We start from the raw sequence: 15,913 nt of genomic DNA, 5'->3' as shown, positions 1-15,913 counted from the left end.
GGAGGTCCATGGTTCGAGCCACGCATTGAGTCAGAATTTTTTCACACTTATCCCCTCGCAGGAATTTGATTCCTGTTTCTAAAATTGCATGTATATATATATATATGTATATATATATATATATATATATATATATATATATATATATATACCCTGCAAAAAAAGAAACGCAAAAGTAGTAAAATCGTAAATATCTGACAGAGTGTTGCCGATATCCATACAAAATTAATACCAAAAATGAATTGGTCATTTCTGCATGGATTGGGATTGATTTGTGTGGAAAGAATGAGGTACTGCAGAAATTTGGCGAAGAGATGGAACAATCGCAAAAACACTACCACGTGAGAGACTGGCGCCGAAACACACCAACATGACATGCATGCAAGCAACATCACTTGCTGGGCTATAAAAACGTTGGGTTTTCATTTTCATGCCATCACAATCTTACAGCAAGTGAACAGCGAAAACATGCCACGACTCACGGATGAGATTCTTCGGCCACACATCCTTCCCATTTTGCAACAAGCGAACGTCATTTTCCAACAAGACAACGCCCGACCTCACACGGAAAGACTGACGACAACAGCCTTTATTGAGGAATCACAACATCCAGGTCCTGCCATGGCCCTCCAGGTCTCCAGATTTAAACCCAATCGAACATTTATGGGATGCACTGGATCAACGACTGTGAGGACGTCAGCAACAACCACAGAACCTCCGACAGTTGGCACAAGCACTGCAGGCAGAGTGGGTGAACATTCACCAGCCCACAATTCGGGATCTGATTGCTTCCATGGGACGACGATGCCAGGCAGTTTTGGACTCTAATGGTGGCCATACAAGATATTGAGTACAGATGGCCTTCACCTTGGAAATCTACTGTTCCATGTGTGCCATATGGAACCTGGGTCAATGAGAATGATGTGTGCCAATTTTGAACAATCGATTACCATCTGTTGATTATTTATATGATATATAAAATATACATCTAAAATCACTTTTGCGTTTCTTTATTTGCAGTTTCGCGTTTCTTTTTTTGCAGGGTATATATATATTGTTGCGGATCCGGGGGTCGGCGCTCCCTTTACCAAGAGGGGGTTAGTCCCCTTGTCTTTTAAGCTGGCCGTTCCCCCAGTCCTGGAAGTTACAATGCTCCTCTGCGGTCGAGATTGGCCAGGGTGATTGGTCAAGATGGAGTCCCAAATACCTGCGTGCCAATCCCTCCGCAAAGCAGGGAAATAACTCGCGCTCGAACCACAGACAGGTGGAAATTGCCGAGCGGTTTAGCAATCCGCGATTCGAGCTGTTAGCAAAAAGACTAACCCGATTCTGAGCGGTTCTAATCGTGCCACGTATACTCAATTGAGAAATCACTAAAACGATCGGATGGAGAGGAAACCAAAGTAAAGGAAGAACACAGGAATTTATTATACAATTTACAACCCCCGAGAAGGAAAAGACCACGCAGTGCAGCCTTATACAGTCTTAATTAACACGCACAGGACAACACAAACAGACTTACACGAAAGGGGAATAGCAGGAAGGAAGGTCCACGCAGATGGGCCAGCGTTGGCTCCGGCCCCAGTTCACGCTCCACTCCGGTCCACGCTCCACCTCGGTTCAGGCTCCGGTTCCGCGACGAAACCCGGCAGGCAGTGTGGTTAGTATTGTCGGCGCGAGCGGACCTTACATGCGGGGGGGTTCATATACCGGGGAGGAATTGCGTCCTTCAATCGGAGGAATCGTGGCGCGTGCCTCGTGACTCTCCAATGGTGCCACTCTCCCCGGCAGACTCTGACTCGGCAGGCTCAGACTCGGCAGGCTCAGACTCGGCAGACTCCAACTCCGACCGACTCGTGTCTCTCACTCCCACTCTAGAAGTAGTCCCACGCGAGCGCTTATATCACGCGCTCGCGTATCAAGCCGCGTGCTTTTAGGACACACCCACCGGTGAGCTCGCCTCAGCCCTGGTTGGTCGCGAGGGCTCACCGACTCCGCCCTTAACAGGGCTAAGCCTCGCTCTGATAACTCCTCCCCCTTTTTCTCCAGCTTGACCGCGTGGTTAATGAAGTCTTGAGCCAGGCAGTGAACGCTACTGGCAAGCAAGGGAACACAATTTGGAGGGAGGCAAGCCGTAAAATGAATGGGATTTGAAAAGGGGCCTATGTTATTTGATGAATGCAATGCAGAGTCAAACTATTGGGAACACAGCCTTGACTAAAACACATACTAATGAAATAACTGAAGAAGTTCCTATGGTGACCTACGTGTTGCAATATGGACTAACTAGGGTGCGACCTTTGACCTTTACCAAATGGGAATATTTACAGGGAGTTATTTACAAGGGATTATTATTTACAAGTGACGGTTCTGAAAACCGTAACACAGCACCCTCCCTTTCTCCAGGCCCAGCCCGGCCGTTCCACAAGGGATATCTTTTACCATTACACTTAGTTACCCTCTAATGTTAACCTCACCCTGAGTGCGACATTTTTTAAACTAGATATGTCCCGCCTGCTGCATTGCATTCTACCTGGCAGACTCACGCCCACAGACTAACCGAATTGCGGAATTAATTTTCAAACTACATATAAAGCCGGTGGGGAGCATTATTCACAAAGAATACTACTATTTTGATTATTTACAAACTACACCCAGGACCTGTCTTTTGGGAAACAAAAGCAGAACTTTTGAAAAGAGGAAAAGCCATGCCATGCACTGCACTGATACACCATACCATAAGCACCAAATTATAAAACGCACCAAAACACAAAAAATGCACCAGCAATGAAAATGCACCAAACACATTTGGAACAGTAATAATAATCATGGTATCCGATGTCTTCTCAGGTGGGCTGCTGGTTCTGGCTGCCTTCTTGCTTGCTGCCTATTTAAAAATAAAAGGGCACAAACCGCGTCCACTTTTTAAATTACGGCCAGCAGGGGGCAACTAAGGTGGTCCACCTGCTTGCATAGGTGCCACTTAAACACAGTGGTCCGCAAGCAAATACCGCTGGCCACTGGCCGGTCCCCAGCAGAGGTGCCAGGCCCCAAAAGGTGGGGTCCATATGTGGTGCTATGCCACAGAACGTGTGGTCCATACAGTGCATCAGTGCAGGCCGGAAGCAGCAGAGGTGCGGGCACACAACTGCGGTCACCTGCGCACTCCCCCCGGGCCCAAAGGAAACATGTCCGTGAGTCGGGGAAGGAGGACAAGCAAAGCAGCGGGGCAAGATCGCAAGGGTACACGATAATACAAGGCAATGCAAGGTGAGGTGCGCAGGAGAGCGAGCCGAGAAAACTCGTCCCTACCACACGCCCCCTCCCTCCCCCCCCCCCCCCCCCCGTCACCTAACCTACCCCGTATTTACACAATTTACAAATCGTCGCTAACGTCCCGCCTTCCCCATTTCTCTCCTAATACCAAATTCATCATCAATCCCAATTTCTCATCACTCCCACCTAAGCCAAATTTATCATCAATCCCTCCTAAGGAGGAAGAGATGGAATCTAAACAATGTCTCCCCCGCGTCATGATGTGTCTTACAACCAACCAATCGTCTGCTCAAACTGGTGTGGACGTGGAGTCTTCTCACCTCGGCGGGTGGATGCAGATGGTGCGAAGAGATTTTCTCCTATCTACCTTCTAAATGACATTAACACTTTTACTCTACCCGGGGTCTTTCTCTGCCAAACCATTGGCCATCTTTACTCTATGTGGTTCTAAGAACCGAACTCCCATTGAACATACTGTGGCACTCACCAATTTGGGGTCTCACTCCCCCGATTCTACTCCCTGAGCACTCGCACAATTTCAGGGCTGGGTCGTGTGGCTCCCCTTGCAGGTCTACTTACCTGCGCACCTCCGCCACTGCAGTTGCCTCCCGAGCCTACCTGCTCCTCACCCTAACCTACCTGGGGAAGGCCCTCTGGCTCTCTCACCCCCTCGGTGCCCTCTCTGGCACTGGGCTACCCGGGTCTGTCCTCCGGATCCTCAGGCCCCATTGAACTCTAACTCTACCTGGCTCCCAGAGCCTACCTGCGGCCTCACCTGGCCGACAGACTAACAGTGGCGGAGTGCTCAACCAATCACACACACTAACAGGCCACACGCCCAGTCAATTTACTCCACTAATGCACCCCTCAAGCAGTACTCTGCTACTCTCGCACCACAGATGCCAATATCCAACCACAATTTACCTACTCCCTCTACCTAACTTTAAACTACCCTCCCCAGGTACTCGTGAGGGGGTCCATCCTTCCCCCACTCACTCCTTCGCACCATCCATTCCACACTACTCATTCCACACTCCACTCACTCCACACCATTCATTCCAGACCATTTATTCCACACCATTAATTCCATACAACCATTCTCCATACACCTGCATTTCACTTGCACACCTTGCAAGCCATTCACTCAATACAATGCCATTCATCATGCTCACCACAAAGAACTTCCATCCCAATTCCTCCTTTCAGCACTCTCACTCCAAACACATAGCATCATCTAATCTAACTACTGCCCTTCTATTACTCGTGCTTCCCTGTCACCCCTTATACTATTGCACATCCCACGTCATTATCAACCAAACTAATCTACCTACGTCCCCTACTACAGGTATAATGTCGCTACTTAAATCTACAGTTACCTATAGTCATCTCTAGATCCATAATCATTAACCTAACCCTCCCGGGCTAGTTTGTACAGCCAATCCCCATAAAACTATTGCTCATGTGCCCAAAAATGGATGCGAGGGATGGTAGAGCTACCATCCCTCCACATCACCATATACCATTTGGCATCAATACTATCACTATCCAGTCCACTGTACTATGAGCCTCGGTGCGTCAATGCATTTTCGCATCTCGGCTTCGAAAAGCCAGCTATGTGTGCGGATGGTCAGTCTCCTGTGGTTGGGTCCGTCCGGCATCGATTCTGGGGAGGAGGTTTTGTCGGACCGAGATTCCACGGTCCATCTCGGCCCGGAGCCTTGCGGTCTCCGGCCCGATGACCCAACCCTACCTGGTCGGAACACCGCCCCCGCCAAGGGGCGCAGGACCGACCTGGCCTATCTCCCCCGAAACCGTGCCGCACGCCGCTACGATGCGGCCCCGACCATACAGAGCGGAACCCGGCCCGAATCGTGCACGGCGCTCCGAGCAGGAGCGACGCGGCCACGATCCCGGCCGGCTTCCGCAGCACACAAAGAACATCACGCCCCGAGCGCTCGCGTCGGCTATCCGTCGGCCTGAACGCTGTCCCGGTTAACGTCGATGCTTTCCTTGCATGCTCACACCACTTGTTCCTTCTCTTATTCACCCATCCAGGTGTCTCAGCACCTCTCATGCATTCCACACATGCCTTCAATCCCACCACCGCACTCTCTGTTACACACCACTCGCTGTTCGCACACTCCATAACACACCTCTCTTGCACACCGTCTTGCGCACTCCCGGTACGTACTCCGTACCACTCATGGGGGTGCACTCTTGCATCCACCCATTCAGCGCACACTTACTCACGGGTATGCAAGCCCTCGTCGCACACCCAATCACGCACTTCACCACCAACTCAGGTGTGCATTCTCTCACACGCTCAACCATTCCAGGTGTGCATTCTTTCTCACTCGCCACAACCAACTCACTCTCCGTGTCACAATCACTCCCACTATCACACTCTGTCGTGCATTCTCCCTCGCACCCGGTATCAAACTCTCGCTCCGGCGCCATTCGCACACACGCGCCATTTTCTTTCACACCACTCACAAGGGACCTTCCACGAACGCCCGGGTGCCGTCTCGATCCCAACCGCGCGAAAAACCCTCTCGCGCCAAACACTCTCCCGCAAAATCTTTTTGCACCATATATCACCCGGCTCACCTTCGGGATTCTTCATCTTCGCTTCTCCACCACCTGCAAACTTTCCATTTGGTTAATAAGTACAGCATCACGATGTGGACACGGACTTTGCACAATTTCCATTCCTTCCTTCCGCGAGTGCATTTCTAAGTCCATCTCTTCCGCCCAAATTTCCACTATAATTAATTCTTTAATTTCTTTTTCCTCAACGACCGCTGCCTCTAATAAAATTTTCTCTTCTACCTCGGCAGTCGCCGGCTTCCCCATTCCCCGGGTCGCGATTTCTACCCCGGTCCACGTGACTTCGCTCTGCTCCAACTCGCTTCTCCCGCGCTCCTCAAGTCACGCTACCTCATTGCGTACAAATGCGACCTCCTCACCCAACCTGCGGTTAACCTCCCTCTCACACTCCCTTGTCTCATACCGGACTTGGTCCCTCGCCAACCCCTCATTAATTTATTGGGCTTGACCATTTATGTCTTACAATTGGTCCCCTACTTTGCCCTCTAATCCTACCAATTTGACTTCTAGGCCCCCAATTTGGCTTCCCAATTGCTCCCCCATTCTATTTTCCATTCCCTCACTATTAGCCCTCATTTCTCCCATTTCTTTCCTTAATCCCCCAATTGAATTTGGCTCTCTAATCCCCCAAATTTGCTTTCTAAGTTATTGGTGTTGCCCCTTACTTCTTCCCTCATTGCATCCATCTTACTCCCCTATTCTACCATATAGGCCCTCATTTGTATCACAAACAATTGGAAGTCCCCTGGCCCCGTGGGCTCGGCACTCGCCGCCACATGCGAGGCGCCGCCATTTTGTGTGCCTGCAACCCCCTCTACCGCACCTTCATTATCCTCCGCGTCCATTGCTCCCACTTCCTCCCTGGGGTCCTGGGTTGATTCTAACCCTTCTTCTATCTCCCCCACCGGCATCCGATCACCTTGGGTATCCATGGCACGATTTTAATTTGGTTTTTAATAAAAATTTTGGCAGCTCGTAATTTTGACCAAATTTTTCCAGATATAAAAAATTTGGTTCGGGTCTCAAATCCCACTCCCCGACACCAATTGTTGCGGCCAATAGCACAATTGGTGTCCAAAATTTCGTCAAACAAATTTGGTCCCAGGTTCCAAATCCCAACTCCTGACTACCAATTGTTATGGATCGGGGGTCGGCGCTCCCCTTACCAAGGGGGGGTTAGTCCCCTTGTCTTTTAAGCTGGCCGTTCCCTCAGTCCTGGAAGTTACAACGCTCCTCCGTGGTCGAGATTGGCCAGGATGATTGGTCAAGATGGAGTCCCAAATACCTATGTGCCAATCCCTCTGCGAAGCAGGGAAATAACTCCCGCTCGAACCATGGACAGGTGGAAATTGCCGAGCGGTTTAGCAATCCACGATTCGAGCCGTTAGCAAAAAGACTAACCCGATTCTGAGCGGTTCTAATCGTGCCATGTATACTCAATTGAGAAATCACTAAAACGATCGGATGAAGAGGAAACCAAAGTAAAGGAAGAACACAGGAATTTATTCTACAATTTACAACCACCAAGAAGGAAAAGCACATGCAATGCAGCCTTATACTGTCTTAATTAACACGCCCAGGACAACACAAACAGACTTACACGAAAGGGGAATAGCAGGAAGGAAGGTCCACGCAGATGGGCCAGCGTTGGCTCCGGCCCCGGTTCACGCTCCACTCCGGTCCACGCTCCACCTCGGTTCAGGCTCCGGTTCCGCGGCGAAACCTGGCAGGCAGCGTGGTTGGTATTGTCGGCGCGAGCGGACCTTACATGCGGGGGGGTTCATATACCGGGGAGGAATTGCGTCCTTGAATCGGAGGAATCGTGGCACGTGCCTCGTGACTTTCCAATGGTGCCACTCTCCCCGGCAGACTCTGACTCGGCAGGCTCAGACTCGGCAGGCTCAGACTTGGCAGACTCCAACTCCGACCGACTCGTGTCTCTCACTCCCACCCTAGAAGTAGTCCCACACGAGCGCTTATATCACGCGCTCGCGTATCAAGCCGCGTGCTTTTAGGACACACCCACCGGTGAGCTTGCCTCGGCCCTGGTGGGTCGCGAGGGCTCACCGACTCCGCCCTTAACAGGGCTACGCCTCGCTCCGATAACTCCTCCCCCTTTTTCTCCAGCTTGACCGCGTGGTTAATGGTGTCTTGAGCCAGGCAGCAAATGCTACTGGCAAGCAAGGGAACACAATTTGGAGGGAGGCAAGCCGCAAAATGAACGGGATTTGAAAAGGTGCCTATGTTATTTGATTAATGCAACGAGTCAAACTATTGGGAACACAGCCTTGACAAAAACACATACTAATGAAATAACTGAAGAAGTTCCTATGGTGACCTACGTGTTGCAATATGGACTAACTAGGGTTCGACCTTTGACCTTTACCAAATGGGAATATTTACAGGGAGTTATTTACAAGGGATTATTATTTACAAGTGACGGTTCTGAAAACCGTAACAATATGTATACATGTATATATATATGTATATATATATATATATATGTATGTATATATTGTTGCGGATATGAGATTGGCCTCCATCCATATCCGCTTGTAAATATTACCCTATTTCCCCAATACTTCCCAACTATCCCCAATCCCCCATTCCCTAGTCCCATTTTCTGTAAACAACACTCTGTAGACCCGACCTTCCCCTATTTCCCCCATTAAATGTCGCATCCAGGTCCACCGCATCTCACGTAGACAACTATAGGACATCTTGCTAGTTATTCTTAGTCTATGTCAGTTAAGGACTCGTTTCCATTAATTCTGACTCTTCGTTGCACCAGAATGTGATTGTATGGCACCGTTAGAAAGTTTAGGACCTCCCAATACCTCCCCGCAGCTCTTCCTCATGGTACAACAACAACAACAGCAACAACAGCGGCGGCGGCGCGGGGAGTGTGCGTCCTCACTCCGGCTTGGTTAGCCGCCATTGAACATGTGCTCCGACGGGGTTACCACGCAGGGGCTCGCTGTCAGCTCCTCGTCAAGGGCGGAGCCCGGTAACCCCCCGCACCCAATAGAAGCGGCGGACCGATTCCATCTGGGGCGGAGCCAAGGAGCCGAGGGCGTGTCACTCCCCACTGGGCATGCGCAGGAAGAGGGAGGTGACGTCAGATGTGCCCTCAGCTTGGAGAGAGAAGACGCCACCTCCGAGCGCTGAAATACCTCCCCGCATCTCTGGACCGGACCGCGTTTGATTCTGCCCCTGAGCCAAGGTGCACCTTGTGCTATCGACTGCCTGTCCTTCCTTGCCATCAATCCCTGTGTAAGTCAGTCTTGTCCCGTTTGTCTGTGGTCTGTCGGGGCTAGATAAGACTGTGTCTAAGTGCCCATCTTTTCTGTGCTTTACCTCTTACCTTGTAATCTACCCTTTTCTGCATCACCAATTATATCCTCCTCCGGAGGTCTTGAGAACTGTACCCCCTTGTGTCGTTTCATTTATCCCAGCCGTTGTGTCCTTTCCTTCATTGATTTAGCATCGCGCGATTTGGTCAACGTCGGGCGGGATCGGGTTCTAATCGGGGAGTAACTGTTCGGACGCGGTAATACCAAACCGCTCGGTAAACTAACATCTAAAACCGCATCTGTAACAATTGGTGTCGGGAAGTGGGATTGGACCCGAAGCGCGCTTCACGCGCTCGAAATTATTAACGGCGAAATTTGATTTTGTTTTACAAAAATAAAAACCCGAATTTTGAAAGTTGCGCTATGGCGGATCAAGACGGCTGGGTTCCGGTAGAGGAGAGTGAGGCAGGGTCGATCCAGGACCAAATTGAGGGACAAGAGGAGAGCGAAGCAAGGAAGGCGGCAGGTTCGCAAAATGGCGCCTCGCACATGGCTGCGGCGGCCGCACCCGCTGCACAAGTGGGAGGGATGGCCCAAATGCAGGCCCTCATGGAGCAATTTATGGCGCAAATGCAGGCGTCCCTCAACCTGCAGAAGGACGATATGAGGGCTAATAGTGAGCAAATGAGGGCTGATAGTGAGCGATTGGGTGAGCGATTGGAGGGCCAAATGGGGGTAATGGGGTCCAATAGCGAGAAATTGAGGGAGGACATGGGGTCCAATAGCGAGAAATTGAGGGAGGACATGGGGGCCAATAGCCAACGGTTAGAACAAAGGATGGGGGCCCAGATCGGAGGGTTAGGGAGTAGAATAGAGGGATTAGACAATAGATTAGGGGAAATACAGGAGGGGTTAATGGGGGTAGAAAACAGAATGGCCGTTCAGGAGAATCAAATGGAAGGGATGAAAAAGGGGTTAGAGGGGTTAGAAAACAGTATGGAAGGCAAATTGAGGGACATTAGGGACCAAGCGGAAAGGGAAGTTAAACAAATGGGGCAGCAGATAGAGGGGGTCAGAATGGGGGTAGAAACTAAATTGGATGCTCACAGGGAGGAAATGGAGCAGATGAGGGTGGCATCTGGGCAGGAGATGCAAGTGATGGGAGAAGAGATCAGAAGAGGGGTGAGTGAGGAGGTCGGAGGAGTGCGCGAGGAGGTGAGGCACTGTAAGGAGCGCATGGAGAAGGAGGTGAGAAAGGGGACTGTAAAATTGCAAGGTGGTATAGAGGAGTTGACGCTGGGAGTAGAACAACTGGCAGTGGGACAAAAGGAGTTGGGGGAACAGGTAAAGAAGAACACAGCGGTAATAGAGGGTTTAAAATCGACACAGAAGGAGATGAAAAAGGACGTAGGGGTAATTAAAAAAGAGTGTCAGACGGTACATGAGGACCTGACGAGGAAAATGAACAAGGTGGTAGAGGTGATGGAGGTTAAACAGCGGGAGGTGCGGGAGCACATAGAAAAAAATAAAGTGGAGTTAGAGGAAGAACTTAAAGGGGCGCACGAGGAGATGAAGGACGTGAAGCAGAAATTAGAAGAAGTGGAAGAAGGGGTGAGCGAAATTAAGAAGCGACGGAGAGAGGATAAGAAAGAGATAAAGGAGGAAGTAAAATAATTGGTCCAAAGTCTGTGTTCGGATCGTGATGATGTGCTCATTAACCGGATGAGGGATTCGCAGGTGATGGAGGAGAAGCGAAGAGGAAGAGGACCCGGTGTAAGTGGTGACCAATATGGTCGTGCGTATGATGCGCCAGGTGATTTAATAAGCTTGGGGGTCGAGATAGACCCGGATGTTCGTGAGAGGCCGTTGGTGAAGTGTGCGACAGGTCTGGTGTGCAAAAAAAGAGGTGTGCGAGAATGTCCGACCATGGGGTGTGTGAGGAAAAAGTGCGCGCCGACCAGTGAGTGTGCCGTCAAGAGTGAGTTGGTCGAAGCGCGTGTGCGAAGGGGTACATGGAAGAGCGGTGTGGTAAGTGTTACGGAGGAAGTAACGAAAGAGTGTGCGCGAGAGGATGCGCGAGACAGGTGTGTAACGGACAGGTGCATGAGGAAGAGTGTGCTGTCGAGAGTAAGGGTGAGTGCGTGACCGAGAGTGGAGGTGAGAGTAGTGAGAGTGACACGGAGCGTGAGTTGGTTGTGACAGGTGAGCGAGGATGTACACCTGGAATGGACGGATGCACACTTGGAATGGTAGAGCGTGTGTGGGAATGCACACTTGAGTTGGTCGTGAGGCACGTGGTTGGGTGTGCGAGTGAAAGCACACCTGTGATGGTCACAGAGGAGGTGACCGAGGAAGGGGCGTGAAGAGGTGTGTTGGTGAGGTGTGCGAGCGACGAATGTGTGCCAAGGTGTTCGGTGGTCAGGTGTGTGACCAAGTCTGTGGGCGGAATGAGTGTACCGAGGTGTGTAAGGAAAGGTACGAGGAGCATGGGAACAGCTGGAGGTATGAGCAAGAAAGGGGTAGCGTATGCATGTAAGCGTGCAGGTGAAGCATCGACGGTAACCGGGTTAGAGGTTAGAACGACTTATAGCCGAATCGGGCCCTCGGTGTGCGTCGGGCAGCTTCGCGTGCCGCGAGGACCAGCGGGGATCCGAACCACGGCGGTTTCGAAAGAACCGCCGTACGCGATCCACGCTGTGCCTCGCTTGGAACGGCCGCGTCCAGGCTCCACTAGGCGGAGCGGGCAGCCCGATAGGAAGGGTCGTCATGGCGACCACTGTCTATTGAGACGTGCCGGCAGGTCGAGATCGGGACATTGGATGGCTCCACGCCGAGGTGGTGCGTGGGATCTCGGCCCGGGTAAGCCCCCGTCCCTGCACCGAGTGCCGGACGCATCCAGCCGCTGGCACCAAAGAACCCGCGTTCATTGCTCGGCTGTACGAAGCCGAGCTTTAGAAGGGAATTGGCGCACCGAGAGGATGTAATAAGTAGACGGGTGATGAGGATAGTGTTTTGGCCCCAAAATTTAAAAAAAGGCAAATTTGATGATTGGCAGTAATGATTGGCAGATGATGGGTAGAATTGGCAGTAAATGGAAAATTTTTGAATTGGCTGAAATTTGGTGTGCCAAATTGGTAGTGGGAGATGCCCCATGTGGTGGGATGGCAACTCTGTCATCCCTCACAGGTGGGGCAAATGCGCAATACCTTATGGGGTTTATGGCAGTGAAAACTAGCCCGGGTGGGTTAGGTTATATTGTTAGGCATCTGGAGAATGACATTAGGTAACGTTAAGGTTTAGTTAGTGACCGATACCTGTAGTGGGGATGCAGGTAGTTTAGTGTGGATGATAATGATGTGGGAGCGCAATAGTTTAAAGGGATGACTGGGAAGCGCAAGTTTCAGAGGGGAGTAGTTAGATGAGATGATGCTGTGTGAGAACTGGACAGGTGTGTGGAGCAGTGTGGAGCAGTGTATGAGTAGTGAGTGTTGTGGATCAGCGCGAATGCGCTCGGGGAGAGAAGGGTGCAGGCGGCACCAAGTATGAGAGCACAGGTGTGCAAGTACAGGTGTGTGGAATATATGGAGCAGAGAATGAGTGGTGTGGAGAGAGTTGGAGTAAGTGGTACGGAGTGGTGTGCATGGTGCGAAGGTGTGGATGGGGGAAGAGTGGACCCCTTTCACGAGTACCTGGGGCGGGTAGTGTAAGTGTTAGGTAGAGGGTATAGGTAAATTGTGGTTGGATATTGGCATCTGTGGTGCGGGTGGAAGAATGGTATTGTGGATGGGTGCATTAGTGTTGTGGAAATGGCTGGGCGTGTAGCCTTTTCGTGTGTGTAGTTGGTTTGGGCACTCCACCACTGTGAGGATGTCAGCCAGGTGAGGCCGCAGGTGGGCTCTGGGAGCCGTTAGTGTCAGTGGGTGCCTGAGGATCCCGGGTGTGGATCGGGCAGCCCGTGCCAGAGAGGGCACTGAGGGGGTGAGAGTGCAAGAGGGCCTTCCCCAGTTAGTTAGGTTAGGGTGAGGAGCAGGTAAGCTCGGGTGGCAACTACAGTGGTGGAGGTGTGCAGGTGGGTAGACCTGCTGGGAGAGCTACACGTCACAGCCCAGAAATTGTGCGAGAGCACCGAGTGTTGAATCGGGGGAGTGAGACCCCAAATTGAGAAGCACCACAGTTTGGTCAATGGGAATTGGTTTTTAGAACCCATAGTGTAAGTTGGCCAATGGATTGGCAGGGAAAGACCCCGGGTAATGTCAAGTTGTTAAAGTCATTTAGGAAATAGTTAGGATTGATGAACCTGTCGCACCATACGCAGCCACTTACCTGTGGTGATGATGACTCCACACCTGTGTTTCTTTGTTTTGTGTTGCAGGAAATGAGAATTGCTGTGTGGATTTGTGAGACGCATCACGACGTGGATGAGACATTGGGGTGATTCCATCTCTCCCTCCTTAGGAGGGACTGATGATGAATTGGTGATGGCAAATTTTGATGTTGAGTTGGAGATGGCAAATTTTGATGAGAGTTGGAAATGGCAAATTTGATTGGTTAGGAGGGAGAGAAGACGAATTTGGTATATGGGAGGAACGGGGAAGACAGTAGGGACGTTTGTTGATGTGTAAAGTAGATGTTTATGGGTAGTGTTGTGTTTTGTGGATACAGTAAGGGGTAAGGGAGGGGCAATGTAGGTTACCTGGTGGGGGGGGGGGGGGGGGAGGGCGTACGGTAGGAACGTACCTGTCTCACCTGGTTCCCATGTGCCCCCAGTGTGCATTACCTTACATTGCGTGCACTTTTGCGCCCTTACCACCTTACTCACTTGTCTTCTTTTTGTCTCCCACCTCCGAGGATCTGGCTTTGGGGCAGAGAGAGAGGAGAGAGAGGTGCTGGCTCTGCAGTTGTGGGCATGTACTTTCGCTGCTTGCAGCCTGGATCGATACACCATATGGACCGCAATTTTTGTGGCCGCCCACCATGGACCGCAGTTCTTCTGCGGGCAAGCACCAACCGTGGATGGACCTATGGGTCAACGTGGCACCTATGCCATACAGGTGAACCACTTTTAGTTGGCCCCCTGACGGCCACAATTTGGAAATGGACGCGGTTGGCGCCTTTCTTTATTTCTAAGGAAGCCAGAAGGCCAAGTACACCACATGAAGGCAAGACCAGCGGCAGAACATCGGCCGGCTGCGACACCACCTGTGACTATGAACACTTTATTGGTGCACCGGATGGTGCTGACTGTACATGATGGGGTGGTGGTTTTGGTGCTTGGATGGGGTGCTCTGCACATTATTAAAGGCCGTAGGGCCACAGGGCACTCGTGGGTTGGTGTATCGATGCTGGCATGCGTGCTCTCTCTATGCATAACATCTGCATGTGTTCCTCAAAGAACAGGTCCTGGATCGTAGTGTAAATATCAGTCTTGTGTAAATAATGCTCCCTACCGGCTGTATGTTTAGTTTGAGGATTCTTTCCGCGATTCGGTTATCCTGTGGGTGTGTTTCTGTGAGGAGAAGGGTGCAACGTCGCAGGGGGACATATTTACTCATTTGTGAACAGCTGTAAAACTGTCACACTCAGGGTTGAGTTAATAGTAGAGGGAACTACATCTGAGTGCCACACTAAAGTAAGTAAAAATTTATCAGGTCGGGACGCCCCGAGGTAGAGAAGGGTGCAATGTTGCGGATATGAGATTGGCCTCCATCCATATCCGCTTGTAAATATTCCCCTATTTCCCCAATACTTCCCAACTATCCCCAATCCCCCATTCCCTAGTCCCATTTTCTGTAAACAACACTCTGTAGACCCGACCTTCCCCTATTTCCCCCATTAAATGTCGCATCCAGGTCCACCGCATCTCACGTAGACAACTATAGGACATCTTGCTAGTTATTCTTAGTCTATGTCAGTTAAGGACTCGTTTCCATTAATTCTGACTCTTCGTTGCACCAGAATGTGATTGTATGGCACCGTTAGAAAGTTTAGGACCTCCCAATACCTCCCCGCAGCTCTTCCTCATGGTACAACAACAACAACAACAACAGCAACAACAGTGGCGGCGGCGCGGGGAGTGTGCGTCCTCACTCCGGCTTGGTTAGCCGCCATTGAACATGTGCTCCGACGGGGTTACCACGCAGGGGCTCGCTGTCAGCTCCTCGTCAAGGGCGGAGCCCGGTAACCCCCCGCACCCAATAGAAGCGGCGGACCGATTCCATCTGGGGCGGAGCCAAGGAGCCGAGGGCGTGTCACTCCCCGCTGGGCATGCGCAGGAAGAGGGAGGTGACGTCAGATGCGCCCTCAGCTTGGAGAGAGAAGACGCCATCTCCGAGCGCTGAAATACCTCCCCGCATCTCTGGACCGGACCGCGTTTGATTCTGCCCCTGAGCCAAGGTGCACCTTGTGCTTTCGACTGCCTGTCCTTCCTTGCCATCAATCCCTGTGTAAGTCAGTCTTGTCCCGTTTGTCTGTGGTCTGTCGGGGATAGATAAGACTGTGTCTAAGTGCCCATCTTTTCTGTGCTTTACCTCTTACCTTGTAATCTACCCTTTTCTGCATCACCAATTATATCCTCCTCCGGAGGTCTTGAGAACTGTACCCCCTTGTGTCGTTTCATTTATCCCAGCCGTTGTGTCCTTTCCTTCATTGATTTAGCATAGCGCGATTTGGTCAACGTCGGGCGGGATCGGGTTCTAATCGGGGAGTAACTGTTCGGACGCGGTAATACCAAACCGCTC

This window comes from Myxine glutinosa, chromosome 8 (assembly GCF_964187855.1).
Source record: "Myxine glutinosa chromosome 8, kmMyxGlut1.1, whole genome shotgun sequence".
NCBI lineage: Eukaryota > Metazoa > Chordata > Myxini > Myxiniformes > Myxinidae > Myxine > Myxine glutinosa.
This window is presented reverse-complemented; position numbering follows the sequence as displayed.